The 22,360-nt window shown below is 39.0% G+C and overlaps 10 non-coding genes across 10 annotated transcripts; all 10 read left to right on the top strand.

Moving 5' to 3' along the window:
- Positions 1–711: 711 nt before the first annotated feature.
- Positions 712–830, top strand: LOC140149357 (5S ribosomal RNA). Its single transcript, XR_011858606.1, has one exon. It is a non-coding gene; the product is annotated as a 5S ribosomal RNA (ribosomal RNA).
- A 2,271-nt stretch (positions 831–3,101) lies between these two features.
- LOC140149345 (5S ribosomal RNA) lies at positions 3,102–3,220 on the top strand. The gene has a single exon (XR_011858595.1). It is a non-coding gene; the product is annotated as a 5S ribosomal RNA (ribosomal RNA).
- Positions 3,221–5,458: 2,238 nt separating this feature from the next.
- Positions 5,459–5,577, top strand: LOC140149334 (5S ribosomal RNA). The gene has a single exon (XR_011858584.1). It is a non-coding gene; the product is annotated as a 5S ribosomal RNA (ribosomal RNA).
- Positions 5,578–7,852: 2,275 nt separating this feature from the next.
- On the top strand, positions 7,853–7,971 carry LOC140149452 (5S ribosomal RNA). Its single transcript, XR_011858684.1, has one exon. It is a non-coding gene; the product is annotated as a 5S ribosomal RNA (ribosomal RNA).
- Positions 7,972–10,234: 2,263 nt separating this feature from the next.
- LOC140149440 (5S ribosomal RNA) lies at positions 10,235–10,353 on the top strand. Its single transcript, XR_011858674.1, has one exon. It is a non-coding gene; the product is annotated as a 5S ribosomal RNA (ribosomal RNA).
- Positions 10,354–12,615: 2,262 nt separating this feature from the next.
- LOC140149431 (5S ribosomal RNA) lies at positions 12,616–12,734 on the top strand. The gene has a single exon (XR_011858665.1). It is a non-coding gene; the product is annotated as a 5S ribosomal RNA (ribosomal RNA).
- A 2,267-nt stretch (positions 12,735–15,001) lies between these two features.
- Positions 15,002–15,120, top strand: LOC140149433 (5S ribosomal RNA). The gene has a single exon (XR_011858667.1). It is a non-coding gene; the product is annotated as a 5S ribosomal RNA (ribosomal RNA).
- Positions 15,121–17,386: 2,266 nt separating this feature from the next.
- LOC140149428 (5S ribosomal RNA) lies at positions 17,387–17,505 on the top strand. The gene has a single exon (XR_011858662.1). It is a non-coding gene; the product is annotated as a 5S ribosomal RNA (ribosomal RNA).
- Positions 17,506–19,618: 2,113 nt separating this feature from the next.
- LOC140149426 (5S ribosomal RNA) lies at positions 19,619–19,737 on the top strand. Its single transcript, XR_011858660.1, has one exon. It is a non-coding gene; the product is annotated as a 5S ribosomal RNA (ribosomal RNA).
- Positions 19,738–21,999: 2,262 nt separating this feature from the next.
- LOC140149327 (5S ribosomal RNA) lies at positions 22,000–22,118 on the top strand. The gene has a single exon (XR_011858578.1). It is a non-coding gene; the product is annotated as a 5S ribosomal RNA (ribosomal RNA).
- Positions 22,119–22,360: the final 242 nt, after the last annotated feature.

Raw genomic sequence — 22,360 nt, 5'->3', positions numbered from 1 at the left:
CCTTATTTGAGCCAAGTCACATCCTTGATCCTCATTTCTTTATACTACACTAGTCAATGTTAGCATCTGCAATTCTACACTATAGGGCAGTTTCATCAATGATCTTCAAAACTTGATTTGAGCCAAGTCACACCCTCGATCTTCATTTCTTTATACTTAGCACCTGTAATTCTATACTATATCGCGACCACATCCTTGATCTTCAAAACTTGATTTGAGCCAAGTCACATCCTTGATCCTCATTTCTTAGTCAATGTTATCATCTGCGATTCTATAGGCCCAGTAGCCTATACATCCTTGATCCTCATATTTTTATTTGAGGCCGGTGACATCCTTGATCCTCATTTCTTTATACTACACTAGCCTATGTTTACTATCTACTGAAGATAGCTCGAACCAAGTAAATCGGTTGCATTTAAGTTTTCGCACAAGATTTGAAAAGACTACCAGTTTACCTTGTGACTGTGACACTGAATTTGGTAAACTTACGCGAACCGGACGTGCAACCCGTGATTTGGTGTAGTTCCTAAAAATGAAAAGACTAGAATCTCATCAGCACAATTTGAATAAAGTTAGTTGTAAGATTCATGAAGAGAAAAAAGTGTTGCACAATTGGCTACAATTATAGAACGTTTGAAAGAAAAGTGAGCAGGCATTCTGACACAGCCAACGCTAAGCTATTATAAGTAAGCTAAAATCGGTGCTTCAAATGTCTACGGCCATACCACGTTGAATACACCGGTTCTCGTCCGAACCCCGAAGTTAAGCAACGTCGGGCCCGGTTAGTACTTGGATGGGAGACCGCTTGGGAATACCGGGTGCTGTAGACTTTTGCATTCAAATTCTTCTTTTTTTTTTTTGCTCGTGTTTATGTTTGTTTCCTCTATCGCCTGTGATGTAATTTTTCTCTCTACAAAGCGACTTTGTTCAAAATATGATATTTTTTCTCACTCTCTGGAGCGTACGTCTAGTGTACAACAATTCAAAAACAGCTACCCGAGCGCCACCACATTATAGCACTAACATTGAGTCGATCGTGGGAAGCTGCTAGATGGGAGACCAACAACTTTTTGTGTAATTTATATTATGATATGAGGTAACAAGTAGGCCTACGCGCTGTACTGTTGCCCAGCTATCGTAAAAATGCCAAAAAATACAGCTGTGAATCGCGAAATTTTAATCAAAGTAACATATTCGCAGCTGAAACTTTATGATAATTTGCAATTATAATCAATATTTAAAACCAAACCATCATACTGATACTTACTGCTTTTATGGAGTAGGTCTACGGCGCGGTAGGAAGACCGACAGCATGCAGCACGGACAAGAGAGGTGATTCGCATCTCGGGCATTTGCAAGTAGATATTCCACCTTTTCACAAAATAGAATGATAGACACATTTTCTTTTCGCAAATTAAATACGTAATTTGGTGACAGCCAAACCTCAGTATCATCAGAACTCAGTTTTGCATGCAACTGAACAGAACAAATTGCAGAAGTTTCAAAACACGTGTTGACAAGCTGAAGCAGCTGTACGCGATTATTGTTTTGATTGTCGTTAAGCGAAATGCGTATCAGTGTCACATGTGTAATGCGTACGCGTAAACCTATATCATTGTTTCACGCGCAAACCGCGCCCTAGCGTCGACGCGCTTGACGTTGCGAGCTCACATGCGTGTATTGGACAACACGAAGTCAATGCAATTCAGGCTGCAAAATGAACCAAACAAAACATCGCATGTTGACCTGAATTTGTGTTATCCGTGCTTCTGCAAAATAAAAAATAACGTGTTGTGTTTGTTTCTTTGTTTGTTTGTGTGTCAATATGGGTAGGCCTATGTTAAAGGGGTTTTGGTGTTACGAGTTGCATTTTTTATACTTTTTAAAAATTTTGTATTGTTTAGCGATTTCCCTACCTAAATTAAAATTTTGTGCGTGAGTGATTGTTTTTGTGTATCCTGAATGTGCATCCTTGATCCTCATTTCTTTACACTACACTAGTCAATGTTAGCATCTGCAATTCTATACTATAGCGCAGTCACATCCTTGATCTTCAAAACTTCATTTGAGCAAGTCACATCCTTGATCTTCAAAACCTTATTTGAGCCAAGTCACATCCTTGATCCTCATTTCTTTATACTACACTAGTCAATGTTAGCATCTGCAATTCTATACTATAGCGCAGTCACATCCTTGATCTTCAAAACTTCATTTGAGCAAGTCACATCCTTGATCTTCAAAACCTTATTTGAGCCAAGTCACATCCTTGATCCTCATTTCTTTATACTACACTAGTCAATGTTAGCACCTGCAATTCTACACTATAGGGCAGTTTCATCAATGATCTTCAAAATTTCATTTGAGCAAGTCACATCCTTGATCTTCAACACCTTATTTGAGCCAAGTCACATCCTTGATCCTCATTTCTTTATACTACACTAGTCAATGTTAGCATCTGCAATTCTACACTATAGGGCAGTTTCATCAATGATCTTCAAAACTTGATTTGAGCCAAGTCACACCCTCGATCTTCATTTCTTTTATACTTAGCACCTGTAATTCTATACTATATCGCGACCACATCCTTGATCTTCAAAACTTGATTTGAGCCAAGTCACATCCTTGATCCTCATTTCTTAGTCAATGTTATCATCTGCGATTCTATAGGCCCAGTAGCCTATACATCCTTGATCCTCATATTTTTATTTGAGGCCGGTGACATCCTTGATCCTCATTTCTTTATACTACACTAGCCTATGTTTACTATCTACTGAAGATAGCTCGAACCAAGTAAATCGGTTGCATTTAAGTTTTCGCACAAGATTTGAAAAGACTACCAGTTTACCTTGTGACTGTGACACTGAATTTGGTAAACTTACGCGAACCGGACGTGCAACCCGTGATTTGGTGTAGTTCCTAAAAATGAAAAGACTAGAATCTCATCAGCACAATTTGAATAAAGTTAGTTGTAAGATTCATGAAGAGCAAAAAGTGTTGCACAATTGGCTACAATTATAAAACGTTTGAAAGAAAAGTGAGCAGGCATTCTGACACAGCCAACGCTAAGCTATTATAAGTAAGCTAAAATCGGTGCTTCAAATGTCTACGGCCATACCACGTTGAATACACCGGTTCTCGTCCGAACCCCGAAGTTAAGCAACGTCGGGCCCGGTTAGTACTTGGATGGGAGACCGCTTGGGAATACCGGGTGCTGTAGACTTTTGCATTCAAATTCTTCTTTTTTATTTTTGCTCGTGTTTATGTTTGTTTCCTCTATCGCCTGTGATGTAATTTTTCTCTCTACAAAGCGACTTTGTTCAAAATATGATATTTTTTCTCACTCTCTGGAGCGTACGTCTAGTGTACAACAATTCAAAAACAGCTACCCGAGCGCCACCACATAGCACTAACATTGAGTCGATCGTGGGAAGCTGCTAGATGGGAGACCAACAATCTGTTTGTATAGTAGGCCTACGCGCTGTACTGTTGCCCAGCTATCGTAAAAATGCCAAAAATACAGCTGTGAATCGCGAAATTTTAATCAAAGTAACATATTCGCAGCTGAAACTTTATGATAATTTGCAATTATAATCAATATTTAAAACCAAACCATCATACTGATACTTACTGCTTTTATGGAGTAGGTCTACGGCGCGGTAGGAAGACCGACAGCATGCAGCACGGACAAGAGAGGTGATTCGCATCTCGGGCATTTGCAAGTAGATATTCCACCTTTTCACAAAATAGAATGATAGACACATTTTCTTTTCGCAAATTAAATACGTAATTTGGTGACAGCCAAACCTCAGTATCATCAGAACTCAGTTTTGCATGCAACTGAACAGAACAAATTGCAGAAGTTTCAAAACACGTGTTGACAAGCTGAAGCAGCTGTACGCGATTGTTTTGATTGTCGTTAAGCGAAATGCGTATCAGTGTCACATGTGTAATGCGTACGCGTAAACCTATATCATTGTTTCACGCGCAAACCGCGCCCTAGCGTCGACGCGCTTGACGTTGCGAGCTCACATGCGTGTATTGGACAACACGAAGTCAATGCAATTCAGGCTGCAAAATGAACCAAACAAAACATCGCATGTTGACCTGAATTTGTGTTATCCGTGCTTCTGCAAAATAAAAAATAACGTGTTGTGTTTGTTTCTTTGTTTGTTTGTGTGTCAATATGGGTAGGCCTATGTTAAAGGGTTTTGGTGTTACGAGTTGCATTTTTATACTTTTTAAAAATTTTGTATTGTTTAGCGATTTCCCTACCTAAATTAAAATTTTGTGCGTGAGTGATTGTTTTTTTGTGTATCCTGAATGTGCATCCTTGATCCTCATTTCTTTACACTACACTAGTCAATGTTAGCATCTGCAATTCTATACTATAGCGCAGTCACATCCTTGATCTTCAAAACTTCATTTGAGCAAGTCACATCCTTGATCTTCAAAACCTTATTTGAGCCAAGTCACATCCTTGATCCTCATTTCTTTATACTACACTAGTCAATGTTAGCATCTGCAATTCTATACTATAGCGCAGTCACATCCTTGATCTTCAAAACTTCATTTGAGCAAGTCACATCCTTGATCTTCAAAACCTTATTTGAGCCAAGTCACATCCTTGATCCTCATTTCTTTATACTACACTAGTCAATGTTAGCACCTGCAATTCTACACTATAGGGCAGTTTCATCAATGATCTTCAAAACTTCATTTGAGCAAGTCACATCCTTGATCTTCAACACCTTATTTGAGCCAAGTCACATCCTTGATCCTCATTTCTTTATACTACACTAGTCAATGTTAGCATCTGCAATTCTACACTATAGGGCAGTTTCATCAATGATCTTCAAAACTTGATTTGAGCCAAGTCACACCCTCGATCTTCATTTCTTTATACTTAGCACCTGTAATTCTATACTATATCGCGACCACATCCTTGATCTTCAAAACTTGATTTGAGCCAAGTCACATCCTTGATCCTCATTTCTTAGTCAATGTTATCATCTGCGATTCTATAGGCCCAGTAGCCTATACATCCTTGATCCTCATATTTTTATTTGAGGCCGGTGACATCCTTGATCCTCATTTCTTTATACTACACTAGCCTATGTTTACTATCTACTGAAGATAGCTCGAACCAAGTAAATCGGTTGCATTTAAGTTTTCGCACAAGATTTGAAAAGACTACCAGTTTACCTTGTGACTGTGACACTGAATTTGGTAAACTTACGCGAACCGGACGTGCAACCCGTGATTTGGTGTAGTTCCTAAAAATGAAAAGACTAGAATCTCATCAGCACAATTTGAATAAAGTTAGTTGTAAGATTCATGAAGAGCAAAAAGTGTTGCACAATTGGCTACAATTATAGAACGTTTGAAAGAAAAGTGAGCAGGCATTCTGACACAGCCAACGCTAAGCTATTATAAGTAAGCTAAAATCGGTGCTTCAAATGTCTACGGCCATACCACGTTGAATACACCGGTTCTCGTCCGAACCCCGAAGTTAAGCAACGTCGGGCCCGGTTAGTACTTGGATGGGAGACCGCTTGGGAATACCGGGTGCTGTAGACTTTTGCATTCAAATTCTTCTTTTTTATTTTTGCTCGTGTTTATGTTTGTTTCCTCTATCGCCTGTGATGTAATTTTTCTCTCTACAAAGCGACTTTGTTCAAAATATGATATTTTTTCTCACTCTCTGGAGCGTACGTCTAGTGTACAACAATTCAAAAACAGCTACCCGAGCGCCACCACATAGCACTAACATTGAGTCGATCGTGGGAAGCTGCTAGATGGGAGACCAACAACTTTTTGTGTAATTTATATTATGATATGAGGTAACAAGTAGGCCTACGCGCTGTACTGTTGCCCAGCTATCGAAAAAAAAAAAAAAAAATACAGCTGTGAATCGCGAAATTTTAATCAAAGTAACATATTCGCAGCTGAAACTTTATGATAATTTGCAATTATAATCAATATTTAAAACCAAACCATCATACTGATACTTACTGCTTTTATGGAGTAGGTCTACGGCGCGGTAGGAAGACCGACAGCATGCAGCACGGACAAGACGGACAAGAGAGGTGATTCGCATCTCGGGCATTTGCAAGTAGATATTCCACCTTTTCACAAAATAGAATGATAGACACATTTTCTTTTCGCAAATTAAATACGTAATTTGGTGACAGCCAAACCTCAGTATCATCAGAACTCAGTTTTGCATGCAACTGAACAGAACAAATTGCAGAAGTTTCAAAACACGTGTTGACAAGCTGAAGCAGCTGTACGCGATTGTTTTGATTGTCGTTAAGCGAAATGCGTATCAGTGTCACATGTGTAATGCGTACGCGTAAACCTATATCATTGTTTCACGCGCAAACCGCGCCCTAGCGTCGACGCGCTTGACGTTGCGAGCTCACATGCGTGTATTGGACAACACGAAGTCAATGCAATTCAGGCTGCAAAATGAACCAAACAAAACATCGCATGTTGACCTGAATTTGTGTTATCCGTGCTTCTGCAAAATAAAAAATAACGTGTTGTGTTTGTTTTATTTGTTTGTTTGTGTGTCAATATGGGTAGGCCTATGTTAAAGGGGTTTTGGTGTTACGAGTTGCATTTTTTATACTTTTTAAAAATTTTGTATTGTTTAGCGATTTCCCTACCTAAATTAAAATTTTGTGCGTGAGTGATTGTTTTTGTGTATCCTGAATGTGCATCCTTGATCCTCATTTCTTTACACTACACTAGTCAATGTTAGCATCTGCAATTCTATACTATAGCGCAGTCACATCCTTGATCTTCAAAACTTCATTTGAGCAAGTCACATCCTTGATCTTCAAAACCTTATTTGAGCCAAGTCACATCCTTGATCCTCATTTCTTTATACTACACTAGTCAATGTTAGCATCTGCAATTCTATACTATAGCGCAGTCACATCCTTGATCTTCAAAACTTCATTTGAGCAAGTCACATCCTTGATCTTCAAAACCTTATTTGAGCCAAGTCACATCCTTGATCCTCATTTCTTTATACTACACTAGTCAATGTTAGCACCTGCAATTCTACACTATAGGGCAGTTTCATCAATGATCTTCAAAACTTCATTTGAGCAAGTCACATCCTTGATCTTCAACACCTTATTTGAGCCAAGTCACATCCTTGATCCTCATTTCTTTATACTACACTAGTCAATGTTAGCATCTGCAATTCTACACTATAGGGCAGTTTCATCAATGATCTTCAAAACTTGATTTGAGCCAAGTCACACCCTCGATCTTCATTTCTTTATACTTAGCACCTGTAATTCTATACTATATCGCGACCACATCCTTGATCTTCAAAACTTGATTTGAGCCAAGTCACATCCTTGATCCTCATTTCTTAGTCAATGTTATCATCTGCGATTCTATAGGCCCAGTAGCCTATACATCCTTGATCCTCATATTTTTATTTGAGGCCGGTGACATCCTTGATCCTCATTTCTTTATACTACACTAGCCTATGTTTACTATCTACTGAAGATAGCTCGAACCAAGTAAATCGGTTGCATTTAAGTTTTCGCACAAGATTTGAAAAGACTACCAGTTTACCTTGTGACTGTGACACTGAATTTGGTAAACTTACGCGAACCGGACGTGCAACCCGTGATTTGGTGTAGTTCCTAAAAATGAAAAGACTAGAATCTCATCAGCACAATTTGAATAAAGTTAGTTGTAAGATTCATGAAGAGCAAAAAGTGTTGCACAATTGGCTACAATTATAGAACGTTTGAAAGAAAAGTGAGCAGGCATTCTGACACAGCCAACGCTAAGCTATTATAAGTAAGCTAAAATCGGTGCTTCAAATGTCTACGGCCATACCACGTTGAATACACCGGTTCTCGTCCGAACCCCGAAGTTAAGCAACGTCGGGCCCGGTTAGTACTTGGATGGGAGACCGCTTGGGAATACCGGGTGCTGTAGACTTTTGCATTCAAATTCTTCTTTTTTATTTTTGCTCGTGTTTATGTTTGTTTCCTCTATCGCCTGTGATGTAATTTTTCTCTCTACAAAGCGACTTTGTTCAAAATATGATATTTTTCTCACTCTCTGGAGCGTACGTCTAGTGTACAACAATTCAAAAACAGCTACCCGAGCGCCACCACATAGCACTAACATTGAGTCGATCGTGGGAAGCTGCTAGATGGGAGACCAACAACTTTTTGTGTAATTTATATTATGATATGAGGTAACAAGTAGGCCTACGCGCTGTACTGTTGCCCAGCTATCGTAAAAATGCCAAAAATACAGCTGTGAATCGCGAAATTTTAATCAAAGTAACATATTCGCAGCTGAAACTTTATGATAATTTGCAATTATAATCAATATTTAAAACCAAACCATCATACTGATACTTACTGCTTTTATGGAGTAGGTCTACGGCGCGGTAGGAAGACCGACAGCATGCAGCACGGACAAGAGAGGTGATTCGCATCTCGGGCATTTGCAAGTAGATATTCCACCTTTTCACAAAATAGAATGATAGACACATTTTCTTTTCGCAAATTAAATACGTAATTTGGTGACAGCCAAACCTCAGTATCATCAGAACTCAGTTTTGCATGCAACTGAACAGAACAAATTGCAGAAGTTTCAAAACACGTGTTGACAAGCTGAAGCAGCTGTACGCGATTGTTTTGATTGTCGTTAAGCGAAATGCGTATCAGTGTCACATGTGTAATGCGTACGCGTAAACCTATATCATTGTTTCACGCGCAAACCGCGCCCTAGCGTCGACGCGCTTGACGTTGCGAGCTCACATGCGTGTATTGGACAACACGAAGTCAATGCAATTCAGGCTGCAAAATGAACCAAACAAAACATCGCATGTTGACCTGAATTTGTGTTATCCGTGCTTCTGCAAAATAAAAAAAATAACGTGTTGTGTTTGTTTCTTTGTTTGTTTGTGTGTCAATATGGGTAGGCCTATGTTAAAGGGGTTTTGGTGTTACGAGTTGCATTTTTTATACTTTTTAAAAATTTTGTATTGTTTAGCGATTTCCCTACCTAAATTAAAATTTTGTGCGTGAGTGATTGTTTTTGTGTATCCTGAATGTGCATCCTTGATCCTCATTTCTTTACACTACACTAGTCAATGTTAGCATCTGCAATTCTATACTATAGCGCAGTCACATCCTTGATCTTCAAAACTTCATTTGAGCAAGTCACATCCTTGATCTTCAAAACCTTATTTGAGCCAAGTCACATCCTTGATCCTCATTTCTTTATACTACACTAGTCAATGTTAGCATCTGCAATTCTATACTATAGCGCAGTCACATCCTTGATCTTCAAAACTTCATTTGAGCAAGTCACATCCTTGATCTTCAAAACCTTATTTGAGCCAAGTCACATCCTTGATCCTCATTTCTTTATACTACACTAGTCAATGTTAGCACCTGCAATTCTACACTATAGGGCAGTTTCATCAATGATCTTCAAAACTTCATTTGAGCAAGTCACATCCTTGATCTTCAACACCTTATTTGAGCCAAGTCACATCCTTGATCCTCATTTCTTTATACTACACTAGTCAATGTTAGCATCTGCAATTCTACACTATAGGGCAGTTTCATCAATGATCTTCAAAACTTGATTTGAGCCAAGTCACACCCTCGATCTTCATTTCTTTATACTTAGCACCTGTAATTCTATACTATATCGCGACCACATCCTTGATCTTCAAAACTTGATTTGAGCCAAGTCACATCCTTGATCCTCATTTCTTAGTCAATGTTATCATCTGCGATTCTATAGGCCCAGTAGCCTATACATCCTTGATCCTCATATTTTTATTTGAGGCCGGTGACATCCTTGATCCTCATTTCTTTATACTACACTAGCCTATGTTTACTATCTACTGAAGATAGCTCGAACCAAGTAAATCGGTTGCATTTAAGTTTTCGCACAAGATTTGAAAAGACTACCAGTTTACCTTGTGACTGTGACACTGAATTTGGTAAACTTACGCGAACCGGACGTGCAACCCGTGATTTGGTGTAGTTCCTAAAATGAAAAGACTAGAATCTCATCAGCACAATTTGAATAAAGTTAGTTGTAAGATTCATGAAGAGCAAAAAGTGTTGCACAATTGGCTACAATTATAGAACGTTTGAAAGAAAAGTGAGCAGGCATTCTGACACAGCCAACGCTAAGCTATTATAAGTAAGCTAAAATCGGTGCTTCAAATGTCTACGGCCATACCACGTTGAATACACCGGTTCTCGTCCGAACCCCGAAGTTAAGCAACGTCGGGCCCGGTTAGTACTTGGATGGGAGACCGCTTGGGAATACCGGGTGCTGTAGACTTTTGCATTCAAATTCTTCTTTTTTATTTTTGCTCGTGTTTATGTTTGTTTCCTCTATCGCCTGTGATGTAATTTTTCTCTCTACAAAGCGACTTTGTTCAAAATATGATATTTTTTCTCACTCTCTGGAGCGTACGTCTAGTGTACAACAATTCAAAAACAGCTACCCGAGCGCCACCACATTATAGCACTAACATTGAGTCGATCGTGGGAAGCTGCTAGATGGGAGACCAACAACTTTTGTGTAATTTATATTATGATATGAGGTAACAAAAATAGCCTACGCGCTGTACTGTTGCCCAGCTATAGAAAAAAAAAAAAAAAAATACAGCTGTGAATCGCGAAATTTTAATCAAAGTAACATATTCGCAGCTGAAACTTTATGATAATTTGCAATTATAATCAATATTTAAAACCAAACCATCATACTGATACTTACTGCTTTTATGGAGTAGGTCTACGGCGCGGTAGGAAGACCGACAGCATGCAGCACGGACAAGAGAGGTGATTCGCATCTCAGGCATTTGCAAGTAGATATTCCACCTTTTCACAAAATAGAATGATAGACACATTTTCTTTTCGCAAATTAAATACGTAATTTGGTGACAGCCAAACCTCAGTATCATCAGAACTCAGTTTTGCATGCAACTGAACAGAACAAATTGCAGAAGTTTCAAAACACGTGTTGACAAGCTGAAGCAGCTGTACGCGATTGTTTTGATTGTCGTTAAGCGAAATGCGTATCAGTGTCACATGTGTAATGCGTACGCGTAAACCTATATCATTGTTTCACGCGCAAACCGCGCCCTAGCGTCGACGCGCTTGACGTTGCGAGCTCACATGCGTGTATTGGACAACACGAAGTCAATGCAATTCAGGCTGCAAAATGAACCAAACAAAACATCGCATGTTGACCTGAATTTGTGTTATCCGTGCTTCTGCAAAATAAAAATAACGTGTTGTGTTTGTTTCTTTGTTTGTTTGTGTGTCAATATGGGTAGGCCTATGTTAAAGGGGTTTTGGTGTTACGAGTTGCATTTTTTATATTTAAAATTTTGTATTGTTTAGCGATTTCCCTACCTAAATTAAAATTTTGTGCGTGAGTGATTGTTTTTGTGTATCCTGAATGTGCATCCTTGATCCTCATTTCTTTACACTACACTAGTCAATGTTAGCATCTGCAATTCTATACTATAGCGCAGTCACATCCTTGATCTTCAAAACTTCATTTGAGCAAGTCACATCCTTGATCTTCAAAACCTTATTTGAGCCAAGTCACATCCTTGATCCTCATTTCTTTATACTACACTAGTCAATGTTAGCATCTGCAATTCTATACTATAGCGCAGTCACATCCTTGATCTTCAAAACTTCATTTGAGCAAGTCACATCCTTGATCTTCAAAACCTTATTTGAGCCAAGTCACATCCTTGATCCTCATTTCTTTATACTACACTAGTCAATGTTAGCACCTGCAATTCTACACTATAGGGCAGTTTCATCAATGATCTTCAAAACTTCATTTGAGCAAGTCACATCCTTGATCTTCAACACCTTATTTGAGCCAAGTCACATCCTTGATCCTCATTTCTTTATACTACACTAGTCAATGTTAGCATCTGCAATTCTACACTATAGGGCAGTTTCATCAATGATCTTCAAAACTTGATTTGAGCCAAGTCACACCCTCGATCTTCATTTCTTTATACTTAGCACCTGTAATTCTATACTATATCGCGACCACATCCTTGATCTTCAAAACTTGATTTGAGCCAAGTCACATCCTTGATCCTCATTTCTTAGTCAATGTTATCATCTGCGATTCTATAGGCCCAGTAGCCTATACATCCTTGATCCTCATATTTTTATTTGAGGCCGGTGACATCCTTGATCCTCATTTCTTTATACTACACTAGCCTATGTTTACTATCTACTGAAGATAGCTCGAACCAAGTAAATCGGTTGCATTTAAGTTTTCGCACAAGATTTGAAAAGACTACCAGTTTACCTTGTGACTGTGACACTGAATTTGGTAAACTTACGCGAACCGGACGTGCAACCCGTGATTTGGTGTAGTTCCTAAAATGAAAAGACTAGAATCTCATCAGCACAATTTGAATAAAGTTAGTTGTAAGATTCATGAAGAGCAAAAAGTGTTGCACAATTGGCTACAATTATAGAACGTTTGAAAGAAAAGTGAGCAGGCATTCTGACACAGCCAACGCTAAGCTATTATAAGTAAGCTAAAATCGGTGCTTCAAATGTCTACAGCCATACCACGTTGAATACACCGGTTCTCGTCCGAACCCCGAAGTTAAGCAACGTCGGGCCCGGTTAATACTTGGATGGGAGACCGCTTGGGAATACCGGGTGCTGTAGACTTTTGCATTCAAATTCTTCTTTTTTTTTTTTTGCTCGTGTTTATGTTTGTTTCCTCTATCGCCTGTGATGTAATTTTTCTCTCTACAAAGCGACTTTGTTCAAAATATGATATTTTTTTTTTTCTCTCTGGAGCGTACGTCTAGTGTACAACAATTCAAAAACAGCTACCCGAGCGCCACCACATAGCACTAACATTGAGTCGATCGTGGGAAGCTGCTAGATGGGAGACCAACAACTTTTTGTGTAATTTATATTATGATATGAGGTAACAAGTAGGCCTACGCGCTGTACTGTTGCCCAGCTATCGTAAAAATGCCAAAAAAATACAGCTGTGAATCGCGAAATTTTAATCAAAGTAACATATTCGCAGCTGAAACTTTATGATAATTTGCAATTATAATCAATATTTAAAACCAAACCATCATACTGATACTTACTGCTTTTATGGAGTAGGTCTACGGCGCGGTAGGAAGACCGACAGCATGCAGCACGGACAAGAGAGGTGATTCGCATCTCGGGCATTTGCAAGTAGATATTCCACCTTTTCACAAAATAGAATGATAGACACATTTTCTTTTCGCAAATTAAATACGTAATTTGGTGACAGCCAAACCTCAGTATCATCAGAACTCAGTTTTGCATGCAACTGAACAGAACAAATTGCAGAAGTTTCAAAACACGTGTTGACAAGCTGAAGCAGCTGTACGCGATTGTTTTGATTGTCGTTAAGCGAAATGCGTATCAGTGTCACATGTGTAATGCGTACGCGTAAACCTATATCATTGTTTCACGCGCAAACCGCGCCCTAGCGTCGACGCGCTTGACGTTGCGAGCTCACATGCGTGTATTGGACAACACGAAGTCAATGCAATTCAGGCTGCAAAATGAACCAAACAAAACATCGCATGTTGACCTGAATTTGTGTTATCCGTGCTTCTGCAAAATAAAAAATAACGTGTTGTGTTTGTTTCTTTGTTTGTTTGTGTGTCAATATGGGTAGGCCTATGTTAAAGGGGTTTTGGTGTTACGAGTTGCATTTTTGATACTTTTTAAAAATTTTGTATTGTTTAGCGATTTCCCTACCTAAATTAAAATTTTGTGCGTGAGTGATTGTTTTTGTGTATCCTGAATGTGCATCCTTGATCCTCATTTCTTTACACTACACTAGTCAATGTTAGCATCTGCAATTCTATACTATAGCGCAGTCACATCCTTGATCTTCAAAACTTCATTTGAGCAAGTCACATCCTTGATCTTCAAAACCTTATTTGAGCCAAGTCACATCCTTGATCCTCATTTCTTTATACTACACTAGTCAATGTTAGCATCTGCAATTCTATACTATAGCGCAGTCACATCCTTGATCTTCAAAACTTCATTTGAGCAAGTCACATCCTTGATCTTCAAAACCTTATTTGAGCCAAGTCACATCCTTGATCCTCATTTCTTTATACTACACTAGTCAATGTTAGCACCTGCAATTCTACACTATAGGGCAGTTTCATCAATGATCTTCAAAACTTCATTTGAGCAAGTCACATCCTTGATCTTCAACACCTTATTTGAGCCAAGTCACATCCTTGATCCTCATTTCTTTATACTACACTAGTCAATGTTAGCATCTGCAATTCTACACTATAGGGCAGTTTCATCAATGATCTTCAAAACTTGATTTGAGCCAAGTCACACCCTCGATCTTCATTTCTTTATACTTAGCACCTGTAATTCTATACTATATCGCGACCACATCCTTGATCTTCAAAACTTGATTTGAGCCAAGTCACATCCTTGATCCTCATTTCTTAGTCAATGTTATCATCTGCGATTCTATAGGCCCAGTAGCCTATACATCCTTGATCCTCATATTTTTATTTGAGGCCGGTGACATCCTTGATCCTCATTTCTTTATACTACACTAGCCTATGTTTACTATCTACTGAAGATAGCTCGAACCAAGTAAATCGGTTGCATTTAAGTTTTCGCACAAGATTTGAAAAGACTACCAGTTTACCTTGTGACTGTGACACTGAATTTGGTAAACTTACGCGAACCGGACGTGCAACCCGTGATTTGGTGTAGTTCCTAAAAATGAAAAGACTAGAATCTCATCAGCACAATTTGAATAAAGTTAGTTGTAAGATTCATGAAGAGCAAAAAGTGTTGCACAATTGGCTACAATTATAGAACGTTTGAAAGAAAAGTGAGCAGGCATTCTGACACAGCCAACGCTAAGCTATTATAAGTAAGCTAAAATCGGTGCTTCAAATGTCTACGGCCATACCACGTTGAATACACCGGTTCTCGTCCGAACCCCGAAGTTAAGCAACGTCGGGCCCGGTTAGTACTTGGATGGGAGACCGCTTGGGAATACCGGGTGCTGTAGACTTTTGCATTCAAATTCTTCTTTTTATTTTTTGCTCGTGTTTATGTTTGTTTCCTCTATCGCCTGTGATGTAATTTTTCTCTCTACAAAGCGACTTTGTTCAAAATATGATATTTTTTCTCACTCTCTGGAGCGTACGTCTAGTGTACAACAATTCAAAACAGCTACCCGAGCGCCACCACATTATAGCACTAACATTGAGTCGATCGTGGGAAGCTGCTAGATGGGAGACCAACAACTTTTTGTGTAATTTATATTATGATATGAGGTAACAAGTAGGCCTACGCGCTGTACTGTTGCCCAGCTATCGTAAAAAATGCCAAAAAATACAGCTGTGAATCGCGAAATTTTAATCAAAGTAACATATTCGCAGCTGAAACTTTATGATAATTTGCAATTATAATCAATATTTAAAACCAAACCATCATACTGATACTTACTGCTTTTATGGAGTAGGTCTACGGCGCGGTAGGAAGACCGACAGCATGCAGCACGGACAAGAGAGGTGATTCGCATCTCGGGCATTTGCAAGTAGATATTCCACCTTTTCACAAAATAGAATGATAGACACATTTTCTTTTCGCAAATTAAATACGTAATTTGGTGACAGCCAAACCTCAGTATCATCAGAACTCAGTTTTGCATGCAACTGAACAGAACAAATTGCAGAAGTTTCAAAACACGTGTTGACAAGCTGAAGCAGCTGTACGCGATTGTTTTGATTGTCGTTAAGCGAAATGCGTATCAGTGTCACATGTGTAATGCGTACGCGTAAACCTATATCATTGTTTCACGCGCAAACCGCGCCCTAGCGTCGACGCGCTTGACGTTGCGAGCTCACATGCGTGTATTGGACAACACGAAGTCAATGCAATTCAGGCTGCAAAATGAACCAAACAAAACATCGCATGTTGACCTGAATTTGTGTTATCCGTGCTTCTGCAAAATAAAAAATAACGTGTTGTGTTTGTTTCTTTGTTTGTTTGTGTGTCAATATGGGTAGGCCTATGTTAAAGGGGTTTTGGTGTTACGAGTTGCATTTTTATACTTTTTAAAAATTTTGTATTGTTTAGCGATTTCCCTACCTAAATTAAAATTTTGTGCGTGAGTGATTGTTTTTGTGTATCCTGAATGTGCATCCTTGATCCTCATTTCTTTACACTACACTAGTCAATGTTAGCATCTGCAATTCTATACTATAGCGCAGTCACATCCTTGATCTTCAAAACTTCATTTGAGCAAGTCACATCTTTGATCTTCAAAACCTTATTTGAGCCAAGTCACATCCTTGATCCTCATTTCTTTATACTACACTAGTCAATGTTAGCATCTGCAATTCTATACTATAGCGCAGTCACATCCTTGATCTTCAAAACTTCATTTGAGCAAGTCACATCCTTGATCTTCAAAACCTTATTTGAGCCAAGTCACATCCTTGATCCTCATTTCTTTATACTACACTAGTCAATGTTAGCACCTGCAATTCTACACTATAGGGCAGTTTCATCAATGATCTTCAAAACTTCATTTGAGCAAGTCACATCCTTGATCTTCAACACCTTATTTGAGCCAAGTCACATCCTTGATCCTCATTTCTTTATACTACACTAGTCAATGTTAGCATCTGCAATTCTACACTATAGGGCAGTTTCATCAATGATCTTCAAAACTTGATTTGAGCCAAGTCACACCCTCGATCTTCATTTCTTTATACTTAGCACCTGTAATTCTATACTATATCGCGACCACATCCTTGATCTTCAAAACTTGATTTGAGCCAAGTCACATCCTTGATCCTCATTTCTTAGTCAATGTTATCATCTGCGATTCTATAGGCCCAGTAGCCTATACATCCTTGATCCTCATATTTTTATTTGAGGCCGGTGACATCCTTGATCCTCATTTCTTTATACTACACTAGCCTATGTTTACTATCTACTGAAGATAGCTCGAACCAAGTAAATCGGTTGCATTTAAGTTTTCGCACAAGATTTGAAAAGACTACCAGTTTACCTTGTGACTGTGACACTGAATTTGGTAAACTTACGCGAACCGGACGTGCAACCCGTGATTTGGTGTAGTTCCTAAAAATGAAAAGACTAGAATCTCATCAGCACAATTTGAATAAAGTTAGTTGTAAGATTCATGAAGAGCAAAAAGTGTTGCACAATTGGCTACAATTATAGAACGTTTGAAAGAAAAGTGAGCAGGCATTCTGACACAGCCAACGCTAAGCTATTATAAGTAAGCTAAAATCGGTGCTTCAAATGTCTACAGCCATACCACGTTGAATACACCGGTTCTCGTCCGAACCCCGAAGTTAAGCAACGTCGGGCCCGGTTAGTACTTGGATGGGAGACCGCTTGGGAATACCGGGTGCTGTAGACTTTTGCATTCAAATTCTTCTTTTTATTTTTGCTCGTGTTTATGTTTGTTTCCTCTATCGCCTGTGATGTAATTTTTCTCTCTACAAAGCGACTTTGTTCAAAATATGATATTTTTCTCACTCTCTGGAGCGTACGTCTAGTGTACAACAATTCAAAAACAGCTACCCGAGCGCCACCACATAGCACTAACATTGAGTCGATCGTGGGAAGCTGCTAGATGGGGAGACCAACAACTTTTGTGTAATTTATATTATGATATGAGGTAACAAGTAGGCCTACGCGCTGTACTGTTGCCCAGCTATCGTAAAAATGCCAAAAATACAGCTGTGAATCGCGAAATTTTAATCAAAGTAACATATTCGCAGCTGAAACTTTATGATAATTTGCAATTATAATCAATATTTAAAACCAAACCATCATACTGATACTTACTGCTTTTATGGAGTAGGTCTACGGCGCGGTAGGAAGACCGACAGCATGCAGCACGGACAAGAGAGGTGATTCGCATCTCGGGCATTTGCAAGTAGATATTCCACCTTTTCACAAAATAGAATGATAGACACATTTTCTTTTCGCAAATTAAATACGTAATTTGGTGACAGCCAAACCTCAGTATCATCAGAACTCAGTTTTGCATGCAACTGAACAGAACAAATTGCAGAAGTTTCAAAACACGTGTTGACAAGCTGAAGCAGCTGTACGCGATTGTTTTGATTGTCGTTAAGCGAAATGCGTATCAGTGTCACATGTGTAATGCGTACGCGTAAACCTATATCATTGTTTCACGCGCAAACCGCGCCCTAGCGTCGACGCGCTTGACGTTGCGAGCTCACATGCGTGTATTGGACAACACGAAGTCAATGCAATTCAGGCTGCAAAATGAACCAAACAAAACATCGCATGTTGACCTGAATTTGTGTTATCCGTGCTTCTGCAAAATAAAAAATAACGTGTTGTGTTTGTTTCTTTGTTTGTTTGTGTGTCAATATGGGTAGGCCTATGTTAAAGGGGTTTTGGTGTTACGAGTTGCATTTTTATACTTTTTAAAAATTTTGTATTGTTTAGCGATTTCCCTACCTAAATTAAAATTTTGTGCGTGAGTGATTGTTTTTGTGTATCCTGAATGTGCATCCTTGATCCTCATTTCTTTACACTACACTAGTCAATGTTAGCATCTGCAATTCTATACTATAGCGCAGTCACATCCTTGATCTTCAAAACTTCATTTGAGCAAGTCACATCCTTGATCTTCAAAACCTTATTTGAGCCAAGTCACATCCTTGATCCTCATTTCTTTATACTACACTAGTCAATGTTAGCATCTGCAATTCTATACTATAGCGCAGTCACATCCTTGATCTTCAAAACTTCATTTGAGCAAGTCACATCCTTGATCTTCAAAACCTTATTTGAGCCAAGTCACATCCTTGATCCTCATTTCTTTATACTACACTAGTCAATGTTAGCACCTGCAATTCTACACTATAGGGCAGTTTCATCAATGATCTTCAAAACTTGATTTGAGCCAAGTCACACCCTCGATCTTCATTTCTTTATACTTAGCACCTGTAATTCTATACTATATCGCGACCACATCCTTGATCTTCAAAACTTGATTTGAGCCAAGTCACATCCTTGATCCTCATTTCTTAGTCAATGTTATCATCTGCGATTCTATAGGCCCAGTAGCCTATACATCCTTGATCCTCATATTTTTATTTGAGGCTGGTGACATCCTTGATCCTCATTTCTTTATACTACACTAGCCTATGTTTACTATCTACTGAAGATAGCTCGAACCAAGTAAATCGGTTGCATTTAAGTTTTCGCACAAGATTTGAAAAGACGACCAGTTTACCTTGTGACTGTGACACTGAATTTGGTAAACTTACGCGAACCGGACGTGCAACCCGTGATTTGGTGTAGTTCCTAAAAATGAAAAGACTAGAATCTCATCAGCACAATTTGAATAAAGTTAGTTGTAAGATTCATGAAGAGCAAAAAGTGTTGCACAATTGGCTACAATTATAGAACGTTTGAAAGAAAAGTGAGCAGGCATTCTGACACAGCCAACGCTAAGCTATTATAAGTAAGCTAAAATCGGTGCTTCAAATGTCTACGGCCATACCACGTTGAATACACCGGTTCTCGTCCGAACCCCGAAGTTAAGCAACGTCGGGCCCGGTTAGTACTTGGATGGGAGACCGCTTGGGAATACCGGGTGCTGTAGACTTTTGCATTCAAATTCTTCTTTTTTATTTTTGCTCGTGTTTATGTTTGTTTCCTCTATCGCCTGTGATGTAATTTTCTCTCTACAAAGCGACTTTGTTCAAAATATGATATTTTTCTCACTCTCTGGAGCGTACGTCTAGTGTACAACAATTCAAAAACAGCTACCCGAGCGCCACCACATAGCACTAACATTGAGTCGATCGTGGGAAGCTGCTAGATGGGAGACCAACAACTTTTTGTGTAATTTATATTATGATATGAGGTAACAAGTAGGCCTACGCGCTGTACTGTTGCCCAGCTATCGTAAAAATGCCAAAAAAATACAGCTGTGAATCGCGAAATTTTAATCAAAGTAACATATTCGCAGCTGAAACTTTATGATAATTTGCAATTATAATCAATATTTAAAACCAAACCATCATACTGATACTTACTGCTTTTATGGAGTAGGTCTACGGCGCGGTAGGAAGACCGACAGCATGCAGCACGGACAAGAGAGGTGATTCGCATCTCGGGCATTTGCAAGTAGATATTCCACCTTTTCACAAAATAGAATGATAGACACATTTTCTTTTCGCAAATTAAATACGTAATTTGGTGACAGCCAAACCTCAGTATCATCAGAACTCAGTTTTGCATGCAACTGAACAGAACAAATTGCAGAAGTTTCAAAACACGTGTTGACAAGCTGAAGCAGCTGTACGCGATTGTTTTGATTGTCGTTAAGCGAAATGCGTATCAGTGTCACATGTGTAATGCGTACGCGTAAACCTATATCATTGTTTCACGCGCAAACCGCGCCCTAGCGTCGACGCGCTTGACGTTGCGAGCTCACATGCGTGTATTGGACAACACGAAGTCAATGCAATTCAGGCTGCAAAATGAACCAAACAAAACATCGCATGTTGACCTGAATTTGTGTTATCCGTGCTTCTGCAAAATAAAAAATAACGTGTTGTGTTTGTTTCTTTGTTTGTTTGTGTGTCAATATGGGTAGGCCTATGTTAAAGGGGTTTTGGTGTTACGAGTTGCATTTTTTATACTTTTTAAAAATTTTGTATTGTTTAGCGATTTCCCTACCTAAATTAAAATTTTGTGCGTGAGTGATTGTTTTGTGTATCCTGAATGTGCATCCTTGATCCTCATTTCTTTACACTACACTAGTCAATGTTAGCATCTGCAATTCTATACTATAGCGCAGTCACATCCTTGATCTTCAAAACTTCATTGGAGCAAGTCACATCCTTGATCTTCAAAACCTTATTTGAGCCAAGTCACATCCTTGATCCTCATTTCTTTATACTACACTAGTCAATGTTAGCATCTGCAATTCTATACTATAGCGCAGTCACATCCTTGATCTTCAAAACTTCATTTGAGCAAGTCACATCCTTGATCTTCAAAACCTTATTTGAGCCAAGTCACATCCTTGATCCTCATTTCTTTATACTACACTAGTCAATGTTAGCACCTGCAATTCTACACTATAGGGCAGTTTCATCAATGATCTTCAAAACTTCATTTGAGCAAGTCACATCCTTGATCTTCAACACCTTATTTGAGCCAAGTCACATCCTTGATCCTCATTTCTTTATACTACACTAGTCAATGTTAGCATCTGCAATTCTACACTATAGGGCAGTTTCATCAATGATCTTCAAAACTTGATTTGAGCCAAGTCACACCCTCGATCTTCATTTCTTTATACTTAGCACCTGTAATTCTATACTATATCGCGACCACATCCTTGATCTTCAAAACTTGATTTGAGCCAAGTCACATCCTTGATCCTCATTTCTTAGTCAATGTTATCATCTGCGATTCTATAGGCCCAGTAGCCTATACATCCTTGATCCTCATATTTTTATTTGAGGCCGGTGACATCCTTGATCCTCATTTCTTTATACTACACTAGCCTATGTTTACTATCTACTGAAGATAGCTCGAACCAAGTAAATCGGTTGCATTTAAGTTTTCGCACAAGATTTGAAAAGACGACCAGTTTACCTTGTGACTGTGACACTGAATTTGGTAAACTTACGCGAACCGGACGTGCAACCCGTGATTTGGTGTAGTTCCTAAAAATGAAAAGACTAGAATCTCATCAGCACAATTTGAATAAAGTTAGTTGTAAGATTCATGAAAAGAAAAAAGTGTTGCACAATTGGCTACAATTATAGAACGTTTGAAAGAAAAGTGAGCAGGCATTCTGACACAGCCAACGCTAAGCTATTATAAGTAAGCTAAAATCGGTGCTTCAAATGTCTACGGCCATACCACGTTGAATACACCGGTTCTCGTCCGAACCCCGAAGTTAAGCAACGTCGGGCCCGGTTAGTACTTGGATGGGAGACCGCTTGGGAATACCGGGTGCTGTAGACTTTTGCATTCAAATTCTTCTTTTTATTTCTGCTCGTGTTTATGTTTGTTTCCTCTATCGCCTGTGATGTAATTTTTCTCTCTACAAAGCGACTTTGTTCAAAATATGATATTTTTCTCACTCTCTGGAGCGTACGTCTAGTGTACAACAATTCAACAACAGCTACCCGAGCGCCACCACATAGCACTAACATTGAGTCGATCGTGGGAAGCTGCTAGATGGGAGACCAACAACGTTTTGTGTA

This window comes from Amphiura filiformis, chromosome 3 (assembly GCF_039555335.1).
Source record: "Amphiura filiformis chromosome 3, Afil_fr2py, whole genome shotgun sequence".
In the NCBI taxonomy this organism is placed as follows: Eukaryota; Metazoa; Echinodermata; class Ophiuroidea; order Amphilepidida; family Amphiuridae; genus Amphiura; species Amphiura filiformis.
The sequence above is the reverse complement of the archived record's forward strand: the minus strand, read 5'-3'. Positions and strand labels throughout refer to the sequence as shown.